This window comes from Phyllostomus discolor, chromosome 8, assembly GCF_004126475.2.
Source record: "Phyllostomus discolor isolate MPI-MPIP mPhyDis1 chromosome 8, mPhyDis1.pri.v3, whole genome shotgun sequence".
Classification (NCBI taxonomy): domain Eukaryota; kingdom Metazoa; phylum Chordata; class Mammalia; order Chiroptera; family Phyllostomidae; genus Phyllostomus; species Phyllostomus discolor.
The window spans coordinates 38,692,333-38,712,542 of NC_040910.2; the positions used below are offsets into that span (position 1 = coordinate 38,692,333).

Here is a 20,210-nt window from a genome sequence, read left to right on the forward strand (position 1 = left end):
CTTGCCGGAAGTCTAAAGTCACTACATGAGATAGTTTATTTTTCAATGTGGTATGGTGATGAGTTATCTAAACTGGTAATGTCAATCTTAGATATAAAATAATTGACACAATTACAAAAGTAAGTTAATCATCTAGAATGTGACATTTTTACATATCTTCTTAGTTGATGAAACATAAAATATGATATATGTTTTACATAAAACATATTTTATGGTTTTTTAAAGATTTATTTATTTATTTTTAGAGAGGGAAGGGAGGGAGAAAGAGAGAGAGAGAGAAATATCAATGTGTGGTTGCTGGGGGCCGTGGCCTGCAACCCAGGCATGTGCCCTGGCTGGGAATCGAACCTGTGATACTTTGGTTCACAGCCCACACTCAATCCACTGAGCTATGCCAGCCAGGGCATATTTTACGTTTTAATATTATAATCTAATATTGTTAGTATGCAGCTGATTTGAAAACCTAGGTAATAATAGCTTCATAAGAAACAATGTAGAAAACTATATTTGACAAAAATGTACGTTGTTTTGACTCACATATAAAAAATGAAAAAAACACATTGGTAGCCACATATAAATATGGAAAGTAACTAAACAAATTGGGCTTGTCATTTAGAGAAAATCCAGCTGTGAAAGAAAACACAAAAACTATCAAATATGTTCACAAATACTTATTTCAACCCTGGAAGTCTCCAGAAAAAGGAACGCAGTCTCTCAACACCATAAGGAAAGTAAGTGTCCAGCATTTGCGCCTGCAGTGTTAACAGTGTCAGGAGGCAGGAAACAGGTCTTCTGTTGGAGGAACAAGATGCTTCCTGCAGAAATCATATTAGCAAAAACAAAGAAGGGGGTTTGAAAATGAGAAAAGATCACTAAGAGTGGTCATTTGAGAAAGAAGCCTGATGGAAAACCAGAGAGCTATGGGGAAATGCAAGGATCTGTATGAACCTCCACACCCAAAATATCCACAATGGGAAGTTTGTGCAAAGGTGTGCAGGATCTGCTGCCTAAGGGGGAAGTAACATCAAACGTGCGTTTGGTTGCAATAGTTCCAGCTGGGCAGAGCCAGAAATGAGAAGAATGCACCCTAAGTCAGGCCCGCTGGGTTCCCACACCCCTGTCTGCTGATAGTACAGAACATCTGAGGGCCATGGCTTCTTCACGTCTGCCTTCCAAACCCCATGCATCTTCCTCTTCCCAGGAACTTTAGCTCAGAACCACAAACCAAAGGACAATGAAATAAAGTTTCCCACTTCACCCATGCTGATGACAGGATTCAGTGGAATAATTGGGACACAGCTTTCACCTTTACACCACAAGGTTTCTTTTTGTAAACTCAATGCATCACGTCAGATTCCCAACCAAGATCAAGGACAGTGAGCAGAGGCCAAATCATGAACATAATCAGATGAGACTGTCTTCTTCCAAAATCTTTCAACAACTACTAATTTCTGTGCAAAACACGTGTGTGGCACCCACCAGCAACAAATGTAGAAGATGTATCTTTCGGTAAACCAGAGTAAAGTGGGGGGTGGATATCAGGTCAAAAAACTCCTGAGTCTGTAACACTGGACCAAAAGAGAAATTTTAACAATACAAGTGATCACATACTAGAAACATAATGTAAAGTAGAGAATCTACATTTTTTCATCTGAAATTGTATTAAGTTGCACAGAAAATAAAAAAGCAAAAACCAAGATTACCCCAGGTCCAAAAGAAATTATAACAAAAATGAGACAGGCAACACTACATTTGAACATCAAGAATATGAAAAGTATAACTACAGAAGAAATAACTTTAACATAGACAATGAACATGCAGAAATTGTTGAAGATTTTGCTTACCTTTGCTTCATTCATCAAGTTAAATAAAGACTGCAGCAAAGAAATCTAGAGAAGGCTGAGACTCAGAAGGACAGCAATGGAAGAATTAGGAAAGATCTCAGAGCAAAGCTGTGTCATTACAGACCGAAGCTAAGCAACCCGGTGTTCCCAATGAATGTGTATGAGTGCAAAAGCTGGAGAGTGAAGGAGGCTGATGGGGAAAAGATCAACTCACTTGAAATATGGTGTTGGGGGAGACCTCTACAGTTACTCTGAACCATCAGTAAGATTAACAAGCGGGTCTCAGAGCAAAAGAAGCCTGAAACATCACTGGAGGCAAAAATGACAAAACCGAAGTTCTCTTACTCCAGGCACATCATGAGAAGGCAGGGTTCTTTGGAAAGCACAATAATGCTTGGAAAACACAACAATGCAGCAGGGAAACAGAGGACCAACCATGAAATGAACTGACTCCATAAAAGAAGTGACTCTACAGCAGCTAAGCAGGGCAGTCAAAAACAGGATGCCGTGGGCTCATTCATAGGACCACCAGAGCTGAAGCCAACTCAACGACATGCAACGCACACACTTACAAAGTCAAAATCATCTTTACAAGTATAATAAATAAAAGATTTCCATCCTGCCCTGAGTTTGCATGTACAAAGTAAGTGATGGGTACTTCTAAAGGTTTCTCCAAACTCCTTCCATTCATAAGGTTCCTCTCCAGTGTGTTTGCTCGAATTTACAAGGTTTTAAGGAAGAACAAAGGCTTTCCACAGCCCTTGTGTTCAGGTTTTCACCCCACTGTGTGTCCTCACATGAGCTCACAGGTTGGTGGGATACCAGAAGGCTCTGCCACACTCCTGGCACTCACAGGGTTTCTCTTTATAATGCGTCCTCGTGTGTTTTTGTAAGGATGAGGACCAGTGGGAGGCTTTTCCACCCAGGTACACTCATATTTCTCCCTGGTGTGCGTTCTCACATGGCCTCAGAGGGAGGAGTGATGACTGAAGGCTTTCCCACAGTGCTCACATTCAAAGGGCCTCTCCCCAGTGTGCATTCTCGCATGTTCTTGAAGGGAGGAGGAACAACTGTAAGCTTTCCCACAATTTTCACATTTATACGCTTTCACTCCACTACGCATTCTCATGTGGCTTTGAAAATATTGAGACGCCTAAAAGCTTTCCCACACACCTGGCATTCGTAGGGTTTCTCTTCGCTGTGCGTTCTCACATGTTCTCGAAGGGAAGAGGAACAACTGTAGGCTTCCCCACATTCCAGACATTCATAGGGTTTCACTCCACTATGCGTTTTCACATGTCTTCTGAAGTATTTGGGACAACCAAAGGCTTTCCCACACTTCTTACACTCATAGGGTTTCTCCCCAGTGTGCGTGCTCATGTGTTCTCGTAGGCAGGAGTTACAGCTGAAAGCTTTTCCACAACACTTACAGTCACAGGGCTACTCTCCAGTGTGCGTTCTAACATGTCATGTAAGGCAGGAATAATATCTAAAGGCTTTCCCACATACTTTGCAAGCATGAGTTTTCTGTCCACAGTGACCTCTCACGTGTCCCCAAAAGGAGGAGTGGCGAGTGAAGGTTTTTCCACATTCCTGACACTCGATGGAGTTTGTATTACTGAGGCTCTTCACGTATCTCTCAGATGCTCTCCCAGTGTCCCCACAGTGACAGGGTTTGTGCACACACTCTGGTTCCACGTGAGGGCTTGGACACGAGATGCACGTGCAGGCTTGTCCACATTCCTCACAGGGATGAGGTTTGAGTCCAGTGGGAGACCTTGGCTGACTCGAGTGGGTTTTCCACACTTAGTGCATTCCTGGGGTTTAACTCCAGGTAGGTGTCCCTCCCCCACAGGAAGATCTGTGACCGGGTTCAGGGTGTCTCTGCATGGATGAGCTTCACCCCTCTCACAGGGAGCCTCCAGCATGTGACTTCTGTTCGAAATAGGAAGTGCACTATTAGGTTATAGATGATGTCTTGATTAATGATCCATTCATGGTTGGTCATGACTATATTGACTACCCATTTGCCATTTTCAATGAGTGGGTATGTTTTTGGCACTGTTGCACTGTTACAACATAGAACAAGCTTACATCTCTGGCTGAGCTCAAATATGGCCATAACTTTCCATGTTTCTTACAAGTGGGGTTTCCTGATCGTTCTTTCCAACCGAATTCTGCACAGACACTCAGCATCTACATCACTTTTACAAAAATGTTGTCAGGTGGTCGTTCTCTAAGCACACGATTGTTTAGCTAGAGCTATGCTCCTTCTTTAATTTCAAGTTGTAGGAGACCATTCTGCATGGCGTGGGCCCTGCTCCCACTCGGAGATGCACAGGACCCATGCCCGTGGATAGGTTCTCCCGTGGGGAATCGGGCCTGCAATGTGCCTAGGCCACTTTGAGTCTTGCTCTTGCTAAAAAACTCCCTCACCCTGAATAGAGGACATTTACTGCAAAGTAACTTCCTAAAATCCCTGCTAAACCTTCCAAGGATGAGTGTAACTGGTTCAACCACTTTTGCCTTTTCATTTGCAAATGAAAAGGCAAATATCCCTCTTCTGTGATGTGATTAGCAGAATTGGCTCCTTTGTTTTCTGTAAAAGGTAACCACCTAAAGCAGACCTGTGCATAGTAAATGAGGACCATCATGTAATGTGCTGAGAAACCCAATAAAGGCCGGTCACGGCAAGGGCCAAGGCCTTTGGTCCCCTTGAAGAAAAGCCATGCTGTCCCTTTTCCTCCACCAGACTCGGTAGTCCATGTGAATGTCTCATTTCATCCATGATGACGTGGAAACTGCGGGCTGGTGTCTGCATCACAAGTTAGTCTAATGTTCTGCCGAGCACCCTCCTCCTGCAGGAGTGCCGCTCACCTCAAATGCTTCCCATGGGTTTGGCGCTGGTCTCCAGCGTCATGAAATGCCCAGTGTTCTCCAGAAACAGAGCAGGAATCGTTTCTTGTGAATCTTACTATGTTGTCTTCACTGGATATTTCAGTCCCCAAAATATTCCACCGAGAACATGATCTACTGGTTTTGTGCATGGAACATTCTGCAACAATAGGTAGCATATAATTTCTTGGGATCAAAATGGTGTGTTAGAGGAAAGTAAATAGACCATGTGTGGATTTTTTCCATATATGATCCCAAAATATAAACAAATTTTATAAGAAGGACATGTGAACACAGAAAAACTCCAAGGACCTTGGCTATCTGAAACTTTGGCAATAATAGCAAAAATAAGTCAAAATGGAAGTCTTTTCACTAAGAAATACCCAAGAAATGAAGACTGAAACTGGGGTAAATATTATCAGAAGAGCAAAGCAGGAAGGACCTGGGCAAAATGCTCGTGCCCAAGTGCCCCTTCACCAGAGGAGACGCGGGGAGTCGCCCCACGTGAGTGCGGATGGATGGAAAGTCGAGCAGGGAGGCCGCGTAACAGACAACCATCACCCTTCTCAGACAGACTGAGTGTTGTTTCTACCAGACACGCCCGAATGTCATGCCCTTATTCAGAGCCTATTCCTCCCGAGGGCGGTGGTTTTCCTGCTGTTTGCAGAAACAGAGGCCTGGATGAAGCCTTTCTCCACAGTCCCCAGCTACCACTGGGAGATTGGATGGCATGTGGCCACCGGACAAAAGCTCATCACAGGGGAGGATGGGGAACAATGAACATTCTGTGAAAAAGGCTGACACTGTGGCCTTAAAGGCCAGGGACATTGGGCAAGTGTAGGTTTAATTACAGCAAGCTGACCACATCAAATGTGTATTAACCACAGTGCAGCTGTCTCAGGGGCTAAAACCACAAATTTGCTCTCACTGCCCCACAGTGAACTGGAGCCTGTGCTCACAATTATAAAAATGGGGACCCTCAGGCTTTTCATGAACAGTAATAAACAGATTAATATATGAATCTTTGTTTTCATGGAAAAGCTACTTGATTCTCAGTAGGTTCCATGGAGGCTTGGACTGTGTCCCCCAAAGAAGGGACAACTGTAGAAGTATTTCTTCCCTAAAATCTAAGTGAAGGGGTGAAGGTGTCCTTACCCATGGAAGCCAGGCTCCTGAAGGTCTCCAGCATCACATCTCTGTAGAGCTTCTTCTCAGAATGAATGATCCAGCAAAGCCCACTCTTCTGGGCTGAAGTTCATAGCCACATCCGCAAAGACCACCATGACCTGAAATTTCCCACATATTCCATTTCAACAACCTCTTCACCACAAGCAGATTGTGGACATTTACAAATCAGTGTGTGTGGGAAATGGGGAAGGCTAACAGTCAGGAAACTGGGCTCAATTCCTAGGACTCCTGAGCTCTCGTTCTCATGGGAAATAGCAATAAGCAAGTGAACCAAATGCAGTACACTCAGTGATGGCAAGTGCTTGGAACCTGGAAGCAAAATGTGACAATTGATACAGACTTATCTGCAGATAATTATAAGGATGATTTTTACTGAGGTAAAGCAGCTACTGAGTAAGACAAAGATTAAAGAATGAAATCGTCATTCAGATAACATGGAAATGGATACTTGGCTGCCCAAAAGTTATTTCCTCGTCAGCTAGAAGGCCTGCAACCGGACTGTCAGGGTTTTGTGAGCCCTGAGGTTTCTGAGGCAGCGTGATGTGAACAACTCTCGCCTTGGAAAGCAACAGCGCTGCAGAGCCTGGGCTAGCCCCTCATCTCCGACAGAGGCAGAGACACAACCCTCCCAAGAGGAGGTGAACACTGCAGGCATGGGCACAGGCCAGGGCCTGGGCCTGGGCCTGGGCCTGGCATGTCTGTCGGGTGGGAGGAATGCCTGGTTCCTGAAGAATCTGTCAAGCCAGGAGGGCCTTTCAAATTAACAACCAAGTATCGAGAATTTGATAAAAATGGCAATTTTAATTTTAAAAAATCTAAATTGGGCAAATATAATAAAGTATTTTTATTTTTGTTTTTTATAATTTTCTTTTTTAAAGATTCTATTTATTTATTTTTAGAGAGATAGGAAGGGAAGGAGAAAGAAAAGGAGACAAACATCAATGGGTGGTTGCCTCTTGCATGCCCCCTACTGGAGACCTGGCCCAAAACCCAGGATTGTGCCCTGGCTAGGAATCAAACCAGCGACGCTTTGGTTCACAGGCTGTGCTCAATCCACTGAGCCACACCAGCCAGGGTTAAGAAAGTATTTTTTAAAAGGAACAAAATTATACATGTTTCACAGATCAAGCAGATTGTGGACATTTACAAACCACTTGTGGGAAGAGATTTTCTTAGTTACGTGTAATGAGATAAATGTATAGACATCAGTAAACAGAACTGAGATGATGCAAGTGAACAGAACATCTGTGCATGTCCATGGTCACTAAAGAAACAAAATCGGACCCTGGCCCAGTAGCTCAGTCGGTTAGAGTGTCATCCCAATACACCAAGGTTGCGGGTTAGATCCCTGTTCAGGGCACATACAAGAATTAACCAACGAACACACAAATAAGTGGAACGACAAATCGACTCTCTCTCTAAAAGCAATAAATAAAAATTAGAAGAAAAAAAAAGGAGTCTTAACCAGTGTAGCTCAGTTTCTTGGGAGCCATCCCACAAAGTGAAAGGTAGCTGGTTTGATTTCCAATCAGGGTATGTGCTGGGGTTGCGAGGCCCAGCCCCAGGCTGGGGCATGTGCGAGAGGCAACTAATCAACGTTTCTCTCATACATCCATGTTTCTCTCCTTCCTTTTCTCCCTCTCTTCCCCCCTAAGAATAAACAAAATCTTTAAAGAAAAAAAAGGGAAGAAAATCAGTCTATTCGAATATGCCCCACACACTAAATGCAATCTTTGAACACTTCCTAGGGCAGGTATCACATATTCAAAAATCAGTGATTTCTAACCGTAGAAAGAAATTGCAGAGTATTACTGAAACCAAAAAAGGGACCACCAAGAAATATTCAAAGGAGAGTCCACAGGGGCCCTGGGATGACGCTGCAGCACTTACAACCCAGCGCTTCCCCTCTGGCTCATGGCAGGCCTGCCCCCCCCACCCCTACTGAACTCCCTACCCCTGCCCTGGCCCTGGGGGCTGCAGTGCCCTCCCGCTGGTGCATGTAGAGTGGGACCCCAGAACGCAAGAAGACAGCTCCTGGGTAGAGTTGCACTTCAGCAATAACAGGAATGGGAGCAGTGTTCCAGCCTTAGTTTCTACTTACAATGGTGACATGGAAAAAATCCTGCTGGATCAGCTCCAAGAGTTGTCATTGTGACAGCCCACGTGGCTCACAGACCCAACAAGATACTCACAGTGCCAGATACCCAAAGCACTGGGCGGAAAAAAGCTCTCGGTCTGAGGATTATATTGAGAGAAGAAAAGAAGTCAAAAGCATCTTAAAGCAAAACTCAGAATGTATATAAAACTGGTCAAGTCAGCCAGAACTATCCCCGCAGGGAGTTCCTCTCCAAGCCCCGCGAAGCACACGAGTATTCATGAAGAAGAGGATGTCTGTCTTCTCCAAGGAGTTTCCTCAAGTCTTCCTTTTGCTTCTGCTGCTTTGTCATCTGCTGGCCATTAGGCTGGGGACTGGTACTGGATGGTGTCTGACAACCGAGCACCTTTGGATGAAGAATTGGAATTGGCCTTTTCGTGGAACGGGATTTATACTAGAGCTTGTGACACAGCTAACTGCTTGGTGGTGATGAACAGATCGAAGCTGCAAAGAGTAACCAGAACCAGGACTGTGGTCATCATGAGGCCACACCCTGAGCAGTGCTAACAGTGGAGAAAATGAAAATCTCATACACTGAAATAATGAGACAACACTGTTAAATGGTGGTGCAGTCTAGGGTCACATGGCAGCAAGATCCTCTCCAGGAAACAAAAGGGAAGAGCAGCCACAGTGAGCCAGCTCAGATCCGAAGCCTGCTTCCCACAGCGCACAAGGGAACCCAAGGCAGAAGGTCTAGGTCCTCCCGAGCTGAGGGGTGGGTGCTGGGCTCTCCCAGCTGACAGGTAGCCCAGGGTGGTCCCTTCCTGGGAAGCAGCAAGCCCCACCCTTCCCCTGGAAACCAGACTCTGGATCTCCACGCACCCTGCTCTCTCTCCTCCGTGTGGGAACTCCCCTCCTCCAGGCCCTCAATTCTCACTGAGGGGGAAATACTCAGCTGGAATCAGTTTAAGTTCTCACCAAAATGAACTCTCAAAGTCGCCAATTTCCATCCAGCAGTGAAATCCAAAGGTTCACTCCCCAAGTCTAACCTTCCCAGACTTACTCGGTTTGCACAAATCCCAGCTAACTCCGCCAGCTCTGTGCAGGATGCCAAAACCAAGCTTTAGGAAGCAACCCTAGGTAGCCACAAGCCATCCCAGCCCATCTGCAGGTGGGTCTCCCTCTCTCGGGCTCTGTGGCTTCTCTAAGCACCCAACACTTTTGGGTGGTTCTGGAGTCTGCAGGCCACCTGCAGGGGAAAGTGCCCAGCGAGGCCCCACTGCGCCTTCCTTCACCTCCTGCACAGCCCAGCTTTGGGCGCAGCTTGTTCCAACCCATGAGATGCATCTCTTCAAGCACCGGGCGTCATTTAGATGAGACAAAGGCCCTGCCTGTCCCAGCATATGAATGAGATCCCATAGAATCCCTGCTTTCACCCAAGTTCAAGAAAAAAGTGTGTGTGTGTGTGGGGGGGGGGGATTCTGGGGCACTTCTATGGTTTTTAATAACTGGAAACTTGCAGAAAACAGGTAATAGTTTACTATCATCATCATCATTACGACTATAATAGCAAATTGTAAATTAACTCATCAGAACTGAATGCACCCAGTTTCACAGGTCACATTTCACAGGATTTACATTCATCTTTGACAACCAACTATTAACAGCAAGTGGGACAGGATCACAATATCACACTCTGTACTCCGAATCAAAGAGTCACTATGAGGTTTATGAATATTTTAATCCAAATCTCCACCCACCTCTCATGAAGGTGTGGAACTTCGTGCATTTCCCCCGCAATTCCACTGGAAGAGAGGACACTTTCTATATTGACACTTTTACCCAGCAGCTTCTCTGGTTCAGCCCCATAAAAACAGGGGTTCGCAGGACAGAACGAACAGATCTGAGACACTAACTCACTCACTATCATGGAGAAAATGGCAGAAGGAATTCAGTCATCTTACATCTATTGAAACCTGAGGCTGGAATAAGGGAAAGCTCTTAGTGCTGAGCTGGACACAGGCTGCTCATAGGTATCAGGTGACAATGTGGAATCCTCCCTGAGTCCTGTGCTCCTCGAAACATCCAAGGAAGATAGAAGGATCCCCTTCATCCACTTGTTCTGGAAAAAGGGCACACTTAAGAACACCCTTCCCCTTGTTTATCCAAGATAAGGCTGAAACAGATGCTCCCCAATCCCCATCATGCTTATGATCATTGATTGGGCTGAACTAAAGATCTCCACTGACCAAGCGGAGGAAATGCTTGTTGGCCAGACCTGGTTCAGCTACTGTTTTTCCCCTAGACCCCTAAACTTTGCCCCCGCCCTCAGCCTGAGCCCTCAGACACCCTTTCCAAGGACAGGCTGGCCTGGGGACCTGCCATCCCAACCCAGTCCCTCCTACTTTTATTGACTCCTGTCTATAAAAGCAAAACTCAGAAAGCCGAACTCTTGAGACACTTGCAGGTGGTAAGGTCAGAGCTTTCTCCCTACCACAAGGCCCTTGCCCCCAGTGTGGAGCCCCTTCTCCCTGCCCCTTGCAGAAATAATTCTTTTGAATGAAAGTCTCCCCTTACTAAGTTTGGATTTTATATTTGCCATAGCCTGGACCAACTGATCACAATTGCCCATTTCTTACCCAAACTTTAGTCAGTCTCCTGTCCTCCCCACCGTCCAGGACACTGCCCCACACTAGGTCTGAACAAACACTGAGACTGCAGAACAAGGCTCTGCTGTTGTGAGCCGAGAACGTGCCCAGCATACTGGGAATGGTTCCTGTCACACCGCCTTCCTGCTCACATTCCTTCCATTGAAAAAAGCCCTCTGAGATGTGAGCCACATTCCTGTTGCAACAGTCTTGGATGTTAAAAACAAAACAGGCCCCCATGGGGTCATTTATGCTAAACCACACTCACCAAACTTAGTTTCAGCCTATCCCTTGAATGGAATCTTAAACCTGGCAATCAAGAATTACTGGTCAGCACTAGTGAGGTCATCTGCCCGAAAGATCCCACCTTCCCTTAAAGGAAAGTGACCTTGCCACAATCAGCTCCTTGCTAGTATAACTTCCTAGTTCCCTCTCTCATAACTGTAAAAAGCTACAGCTCCTAGGAACACCTTTCTATCTGCTGGGATGGGATGGGGTGACCTTCATTTATGAATCGTTAAATAAAGCCAATTAGATCTTTAAATTTACTCAGTTCGATTTTGTTTTAACAGAAATAACGTCTCTCTTTAATCAAAACCGGGTTTGGTTTTATCTGTTCCAGGGAGGTTCCCCCGACGTGGCCGCCCCCCACCGTGACCCCCAGCGCCCATGGCCGTCCAGTCCCTCGGACACCACCCAGCCAAAGGACTAGGATCTGGGCTTGGGACGGGTGTGAAGCTGAGGGAGCACGGGAAGACCCAAAACACCGGGCATGGCCGAGGGCGGACACCCGGGCCCCCTAAATGGGAACAGGCCAGGACGTGACGCCGGTGTCCCACCCCCTGGCAGAGGGCAGGCACTCCAGTCCGGACCCAAGGGACATGTCCCCAAGGGGTGGCAGGGACAGAACTCCAGGACCCCACTCCGCGCAGTAGGAAGAAAACTCAGATCCGGACCCTGGAGGTTAGGGGTGGTGCGCGGGAACCCGGGCCTGCAGCCGCTTCCAGCCAATTCTTCTGGTTCGAACCAGCCCCTCCAGGTTTCGGCTTGAGCCCCGGCCCCGCCCACTCACCATCTCCCGGTCATTTAAGAATTCAAATCCCGGGCGTCCTCTGCGGCCCGAAACTCTGGCAAAGTGGAACGGTGTACCCACTATGTGTGTGTCCGCCCCTGGTCCTGACTGGAAGATTGTGGGAGCCCCCTCACCCTGATTGGACAGTTCTCTGAAACCCGCCCCATGCCCTAATTGCACAATGCTGCCAGGCACTCTCCTTTTCCGTGACTCTGATTGGATAGTTCAGCCACTGTCCCTAGCTCCGCAGCTTCCCTAGCATCCTCCGCTGGGATCAGAAAATCCTGACTCAGTCTCTGTGGAGCGCCCCTTATCTGGAACCTGGACAGGACTAAGGGCTTGGTGACTTGAAAGGTCAGGGGTCGTCCGGCGACAAAGTCACCTGACAAAGTCACCGTTGGTCAATGCCCCATTTTCAAGAACAAAAACACTAACAGTGATGTCATCTTCTGTAAAGCAGAGCTGGCTCCAGTCTGACGTTTGACCTTTCACACTGGAGTCCTGACTCTCCTCCCCGAACTCAAAGTCTCGGGTTGAGATCAGCAACCCGGAACCCACGGCCCTTTTTCCCCGTGGGAAGTGGGACTCTGTGGCCCTAGACTGCACGCAGAACTCATCTCAGCACAGCCACTGGTGTGAGGTGTTAGAATTATCAAGTACGCATTACACACTGCAAAGAAATGTCTTTTAGACCACTTTCTGAGTTTCTCTACAGGATTTTGAAATATAAAAGGCTGATTGATCGCCTTGGCTGGGTGGCCCAATTGGTTAGAACATCCTCCTGATATGCCGAGGTTACAGTTCCATCCCCAATCACAGCACATGCAAGAACGAACCAATGAATGCATAAATAAGTGGAAACAAGTTGATGTTTCTCTCTCTCTTCCTAAGTTTTTTTTTAAATAGGCCACACACTCATCACACTACCAACTGAGCAATCAATTGTGAAAGATAGAACAGCCATGTCCTGAAAATTAAGACATATTGGGTAATATTTAGAATTTGTGATGGGCTAGAGGGAGGTGGGGAGGGAGGAACTAGGGGATCCCAGGCTCCCCAAGTCCTTGGAGCCGCCACTCGTCTATCCTCAGAGAGCTGCAGCAGGGCCACATCACGGCCCACTGTAGGGGAAGCGATATCGCCATTTTGCAGATGTGGAAACTACAGCAGAGAAACTTTGTTGTTCACTTGGCCAAGGTGGCAAATAAACTCGCAAGCAGCGTTTCGGAGTTGTTCCACCAGCAAACTCCCCGTCTCACACATCAGCCGGCAGAGCGCCTAGGCTTTCGTTGGACAGCCTCTGGTGAGATCACACGACGTCCCCCACCGTAGGACAGTGCCCACGTCAACACCAGAGGCTCAACCTCTGCGAAGAATCAAAACGCTACTCTAATCTGATGAGAAAGTCCGGAGAATAAATTGGCCGCCAGCACGTTTACCGACGCTTCCGCTTCTGGTTCCGGGGTTTCCGGGAGCGGAAATGGAGGCCGGTTTTGGGTTTGCGATTGGTGAAGCCTCAAGAGTGGGGAGAGCCATCTCCTCCAATCACTGAGCAGAGCTGGAATGCGATTGGGGCCCAAGGGCTGAATCCGCCCTTCTAGGGCATGTCTGAGGCTGGAATGGCATTGTGGGCGTGGCTGACAGGAATCCGCCCTGGGGCGTGGCTAGGGCCAGAAAGAACTCACTGTGAAGCTGGGGGCGTGGTCACACCAGTCTAAAGCTCCTAAATCCTCCTGAAACACAGTAACAGTTCACATAAGCGATAAATGCTTGTTTCCCCCAACTTTCTTCATGCTAACCCACTCCTATAAAGATATTCCCATTGTTGGAATGTTTCTTCCTTGACTCTTTTATACCAGAAATGGGGTCAAACTTTGTGCATTGCTTACATGTGGCTTTTACTTATAAAGGCATTGTGATATCCTGTCCTGGCCACTGGATGGCGACCTAGTTCATATTGTCATATTTATGAATATTTTGTTTTTGTGCATTGGGCAGACCTAGGAAAAATGCATGTGGATTCCTCAAATACATTCTCATTAAGCATCTTCTATATTCCCCATTCTGTTCTCTTCACTGAACAAGAAAATCCTTCCCTTACCCTTTTTAGATTCTGGTTGGGAGGAACAAAAATATAAGCATATTAATAAAGAGCATATATAATAAATTTAATGTGTCACAATGTGACAGGGGAGTGGCTGCAAGTGCCTGTCCCTCCTGTTGTCTCTCCCATGCCCCCCCACACCTGTTTGTTTCAAATCATATATAGGAGGTCTCTAACCTGCCCTAACCACTCTCCCTCCTCCCCATCTGGGAACCAAGCCCCAGCTTTTCCCTTTTCTAAGCAAGATGTTTCTGGTACTGGTGGGCTGACCCAGGGTGACTGAGGTAAGTATGGGGCAGGTCTAGGACTCTGGGCTGCTCTTGGCTGTGAGCTGCCATCTCAGGCACCTGGAGAAGATCAGGCAGATGGTGGATGGCAGGAAGGTTGTGCTGGGGCAGCTAGTTGGAATTGCGTTAACAGGTTCAATTTAGGGGGAATTAAAAATTCTTACAGGTCTTCCTTTTAAGGACATGTCTGTCTATTCAGAATTGATAACTTCATCATACTATAGTTCACACAAATCAATTCAGAGAGAATCATACACTTGAATGGAAGACTAGAAAACATCTAGAAGAAGCATAAGAAAAAAATCTGTGACCTTGGGTCAGGCAAAAATTTGTTTGCTAGGACAGAAAATATGACAAATACGCACCAGGAAAACATCAATTGGATAATTAAAATCTGTTAATAGTTGCTCTTTAAAAGCCACTGTAAAAAAATAAATGATAACAAGGAAAAAATATTTGCAAAACATATATTGACAAAGTCATTGTATCCAGAATACATAAAGAATTCTTTCAATGGAGAAAGCGCATGAACACAAAAGGACCACCTGCACTCTCAGAACCTCCTAGTTCAGTATTCCTAGGAAATACCCACTGACTTAGGATGAAGGGACATAGAATGCAATTAACTCTCAAAGTTAAGGGGAGAAATATGCATAATTTACATGTTCACATGCATGTATATACAGACAGAAAGCAATAAATCAAAAGGGACAAAATATTAACATTAAGGAAACTGGTAGTATTCTTGCAACTCTTCTGTAAATTTGAAACTATATCAAAATTAAAAGTTACCCAAAAGTAATTTCCTAGTGTGCACTCTAAAGTTACTGCCACCACGAAACCCCTAATTTAAAACTGATTCCATCCCTGGCTGGTGAGGTTCAGTGGGTTCAGGACTGACCTGCAAATCGAAAGGTCACCAGTTTGATCCCCAGTCAGGGCACACTCCTGAGTTGCAGACCAGGTCCCTGGTTGGGAGCATGTGAGAGGCAACCAATAAATGTATCTCTCCCCCTTTCTCCTTTCTTTCCACTCTGTCTAAAACTACATTTAAAATCTGATTTTATTTTATTTTTTGAAGATTTTATTCATTTATTTTTAGAGAGAGGGGGAAAGGAGGGAGAAAGAGAGCGAGAGAAATATCTATGGGTGGTTGTCTCTCACGTGGCCCCCATCGGAACCGGGTTGGAAACCCAGGCGTGTGCCCTGACTGAGAATCAAACCAGTGACCCTTTGGTTTGCAGCCTGTGCTCAATCCACTGAGCTACACCAGCCAGGGTAAAATCTTTTTTTTAAAGTGATTCCACTTTGGGGCCCTGACACACTGCTGGTGGGAACAGAAGATGATATAGTGTTTTTGGGAAACAGCCCAAGAGCTTCTGAAAAAGTTAAACAGACACATTATAGTACCTCACCTAACGATTCATCTTGTAGGCATTTAACCTAGAGAAATGAAAGCAAATCCCAACACACAGAGCTGTACACGGATATTTATTACAGCTTCATTCAGGATCATCCCAAACTAGGCACGACTCAGATGTCCATCGGGGGGAACGCAATGGAATACTAGTCGGCAATAAAATGGAGCAAAGTACTGACACAGGCAAAAACATAGATGAATCTCGAAAAAATGATGAAAGCCACCAGACACAAAGACCACATATTTTGTGAGTCTATTCATATAATGTTTCTAGAAAAGGCACAGAGAGAGAGAGCTAAGGATGGGAGAAAAGGATTGATTCAAAACAGACAAGAAGGACATTTCTGAGAAGATGGAAATTTTCTAAAATCAGATTCTGGTGATGATTGTACAACTGGACAAATGTACTTAAAATCATCAAACAGCATGCTTAAAATGGATGACCTCATTGTTATGTAATTATACTTCAATAAATCTGTAATAAAAAGTTCCACCAGAAGAGGGTGCCAGAGACCGCATGTTCAAACACTCAGAACCAGCCAAAGGCAGTGATTTTCAACCTTTGTCATTTCACGGCACACAGAAGCTAATTACTAAAATTCTGCAGCACACCAAAAAATATATTATATTTTTTGCTAATCTGATGAAAAATAGATATAAATTTAATTCATTCACATCAGATGGCTACTGCTGTGTTGGCAGTTGTCATTTTTAAAAATATGATCATCTAAAGGAAAAGAGGTCAGTGCCCCTGACTAAATAGTCAGGTATTGTATGTTTTAAAAATTCTTGCAGGCCCTGGCTGGTGTTGCTCAGTGGACTGAGTGTGGGCCTGTGAACAAGAAGGTCACTGGTTCAATTCCCAGCCAGGGCACATACCTGAGTTGCAGGCCAGGTCCCCAGTAAGGAGCATGTGAGAGGCAACCACACATTGATGTTTCTCTCCCTCTGTCTCCCTCCCTTCCCATCTCTCTAAAAATAAATAAATAAAATCTGTAAAAAATTTCTTGCAACCCACCAGTGCACCACGGTACACCATTTCAAAAGCGCTGACCTAGGGGATTATGTTTAATTTGCACAGACTACCTTCCATCCTCCCCTCTCATGGAGGGAATAAACTGGACCCTCAAGAAGGTGTTCTGCAGCCTCTCCATGCCCCATGGGGTCTCGCTGGGATAGGGCCACGCCTTCGTTCACAGGATGCCATTGGGCCAGGCACACTGCAAATTTGTTGGAAAGCTTTCAACAGCCTAAAACAGCCTTGACAATCAAAAGACAACCTCAGCACACCCACCCTGCCCAGCCCTGATGGGGGAGCGTGTCAGAAGCAGGCAGGGGTGCCTGGAAGGCACAAACGCACCTTGGATCCCCAGCTGAGACACAGGCACCCGAGGAAAATAAGCACATACACACGAAATGCACATGTATGGACGCAGGTGTCTTCTGTTCAGCCATCCTCCCAGCAACGTGCAAACGTGACAGGCAAGGAAAAATTAAATTTAAAAAAAAACACCACAGGGTGGTGAGTAGGATCAGGAGCACATGAAAAAGTGATGGGGCCTCCCTGGTAAGAGATTTTTCAATTGGATGGCAGAAGTTGTTTTCTATGAAAACGGGAAAAGAAAGGCTGGAACTTGGATTATTGCTCATCTGTGACCCAACGTTACACCGGCAGAGCCACCTCCAGACTCTTGTCCATCAGAACCTTTGAGATGATAAATGCTTATTGTTTCATGCCACCAAGTTTGGGGGCAATTTGATCTGGGACTCTAGCTGGATTTCTTCAGAAGCGAGAATTGAATCCAGGATATCCAAAATCCACTTCCAGAATGGATGTGCCTTCCTCCAAGCTTGGGTCCATGTGGTGGTCCAACCTAATGCCACTGCATAAGCAGTTCAATGGCAGAAACCTAATTTAGATATGAGCATTATGGTGTAAGGGTTACTAGGCTACATCCCAGAGCAAGATGGCCTCAGTTCAGATCCTACCTTAGACATTTTGTAACAGTGCGACCTTGGGCAGCTTAGGGAACCTCTCTGGGCCTCATAGTCTCCTCCGAAAACGGGGATATCAGGCTTTGTGGAAGATTGAGTAGGTTGCTATAGTTACCTCATTTCTCTCTTGAGCCTTGTAGAGGGCAGGATTTTGCCCCTCAAAAAAGATATATTCCAGTCCTAACCTATTATCCTCCTTCGTTCCCCTCATCTATCCCCCTCCCCACTCCCTTCATCTGTCCCCCCCACACCCTGGGAACGTGACCTCATTTGGACATGGGTTATTGCAGATGTTAAGATGAGGTCATAGTGAAATAGGCTGGGCCCTAATCGAATTACTGGTGTCCTTATAAGAAGACGGAAATTTGGACACAGACACACAAAGGAGATGGCCACATGAAGATGGACGTAGCAATCAAAGTGATGTGTCTCCAAGCCAAGGAAGGCCAAGGATTTCCCACCCCCAGAAGCTGGAAGAGGCAGGAAGGCCCCTCCTCGCAGCCTTCAGAGGGAGCTCGGTCCTGCCAATGCCTTGATTTTGGACTTCGGGCTTCCAGAATGTGAGAATAGATTTCTGTTGTTTTAAGCCACCCATTTTGTGGTCATTTGTTACAGCTGCCCAGGGAAAAAGACTACAAGCCTCTTTCCACCAGGTGGCAGAAAGCAAACCTCAATTAATGTCAGGTAATTTGATAAACTCACATTTCCTGGGGCCAGGTCTATCTAAGCTCATGGGTGGTAATGTGGTGTCTGAGAGTCGGGGCATCTGGGAGGCATCCTGCCCTTGAGCATCTCCCAGCCTGGCCAGTGTCTTCAGAGGGTCCTTGTCCCACCGCTCTTGGTCATTCATTGGCTGGTTGGACACCGGGGTCCTTCTACCTACAGGCTTTCTGCAACTTCTCCCTCACTTCTGACATGTCTCTTGCTCCTGTGGGCCACTGGGAAGCTCTGGGGCTCAGAGACAGAGCAGGGCAGTTGAAGCCTGTCACCGCCTTCCTGCTGCCACTTTTGTGTGGTCATTCCACAGCCTCCTCTCCACCCTGGGCTTTCTCTTGACCCTTCTGTCTGGTCCACATCCAACTCAGGTGACTCTGGGGTCCCTGAGGTACCAGGTCTGAGGTCTCCAAGAGAGGCCCAGGGAATTCCAAAGCTTTGGAAACACAAACCTATTTTTTCTCAAACTTCCATCCAGATCTTGGATTTCCACCAAGTAAAGCACAGCTCAGGAGCCAAGAAGGAAATCTGTGCTTCCTCCTTTCGTCTCTGTTGTGTCATCCATCCCCTTCCCCGGGACTCAGGAGGCTGCCTCCCTGCTGGCCAGGCTGCGGCAGGCAGGGACGGTAAAAGAAAGAACCAGCAGGGAACACACACCAGCAAAAGTTCCAAATGTTATCCAACCCCACACACAGGGCTTTTCACAAGTGAGAATGTGGAATGGCTGCCATAAAATGCTTCAAATTTCTACATAGACCTAGACTCTTCCTTTTTGAAGAAACTCAGATCTGTGCCATCCAGAGGAACTTTCTAGCGTGATGGCAACAGTCTAGGTCTGTGCCGTCGGTGCAGACAGTCCCCAGCCACATGTGACCCCCAAGTAATTGACATGCAGCCAGTGCATCTGAGGAACTGAATTTTAAATTTTATTTAATTTTAACTCTTTTTAAGCAGCTACAGGTACCCAGCAGAAGCCAGACAAGACAAGCCAGCTTCGAACGAGCTGGTATCCCAGCTGAAAGTCTGCATCCACGGGAGGGGGAGAGCCAGGCGCACAGAGGGAGGCAATTAGCAGGCTGGGCCATAAATAAAACACACTTCAATTACAGGCCAGTTGAGGGATCACGGGTGGAAACCTATTTTGCGGTTCATATATGGCAGCCCTCACTTTCTCCGTTGTAGACTAGCCACAAAAACCCAAGGTATGTATTTACATCAGAACCTCTGGGGGCTGCGCATCCCAGGATCTGAACCCTCAATTTCCCTCTAGTAAAAAAGCACAGGCCAGGGGCAATGGGTGAGATCTCTGGTTCATGTGGATCCCTCCCAGGAGCCTGTGGCCAGTTATAAGAAGGTATTAGGGCCCTGTCAGCATTATATGAATTTTGAACACAGCAGGGCTTAGAGCCACTGAGATTAAAACAAGATTAACTCCAATTCAAACCACATTTGGAGTAAAATAAAACAAGAAAGAGAGAATGGAGGTCTCACTGAGGTGGTGACCTCTGAGCCAGAGCTGAAGATGAGGGAGTGAGTCAGTGTCTGTCAGGGGGGGAGGCTGTCCCTGGCAGAGGGAATGGGTAGTGCAAAGGTCCTGGGGTAGGCAAAAACTTGGCCTCTCACTCCAAAACTCTAGACTGACCACTTCACATCTTGAGTAGGCATTTCAAACCAAGCTAAAACAGAACTCTTGAATCCCTCAACAGCCCCCTACAACCCGCCCCCCCCCCCCCCACTTATCTCTGACATCACCTCAGGCTTAGAATACCCACCCACCTCTCCTTCCCACCTTGAACCCTGGGGACAGTGTACCAGCCTCAAGGCCTTTGCAGTAGCTGCTTTCAGTTCTCAGATCCGCAGTCCCTGGGCTTGGAGGGCGGTTGGGAAAATTCCTGATAAAAATGTGTAGCCCGAGGCTTGGCTTATGGGTTGTGCAGGATAAAAGGGA

The 20,210-nt window shown here is 46.4% G+C and overlaps 1 long non-coding RNA gene across 2 annotated transcripts; it reads right to left on the reverse strand.

The window, feature by feature from the left end:
* Positions 1-428: 428 nt before the first annotated feature.
* LOC118501986 lies at positions 429-10,388 on the reverse strand. 2 transcript variants are annotated; one of them, XR_004904654.1, is made up of 5 exons: positions 9,865-10,388; positions 9,086-9,271; positions 5,895-6,236; positions 4,722-4,899; positions 429-3,779 (listed from the first exon to the last, which is right to left on the reverse strand). It is a non-coding gene; the product is annotated as an uncharacterized LOC118501986 (long non-coding RNA). The 2 variants fall into 2 exon arrangements; XR_004904655.1 differs by lacking the exon at positions 9,086-9,271 and having other exon boundaries at positions 430-3,779; positions 9,865-10,385.
* Positions 10,389-20,210: the final 9,822 nt, after the last annotated feature.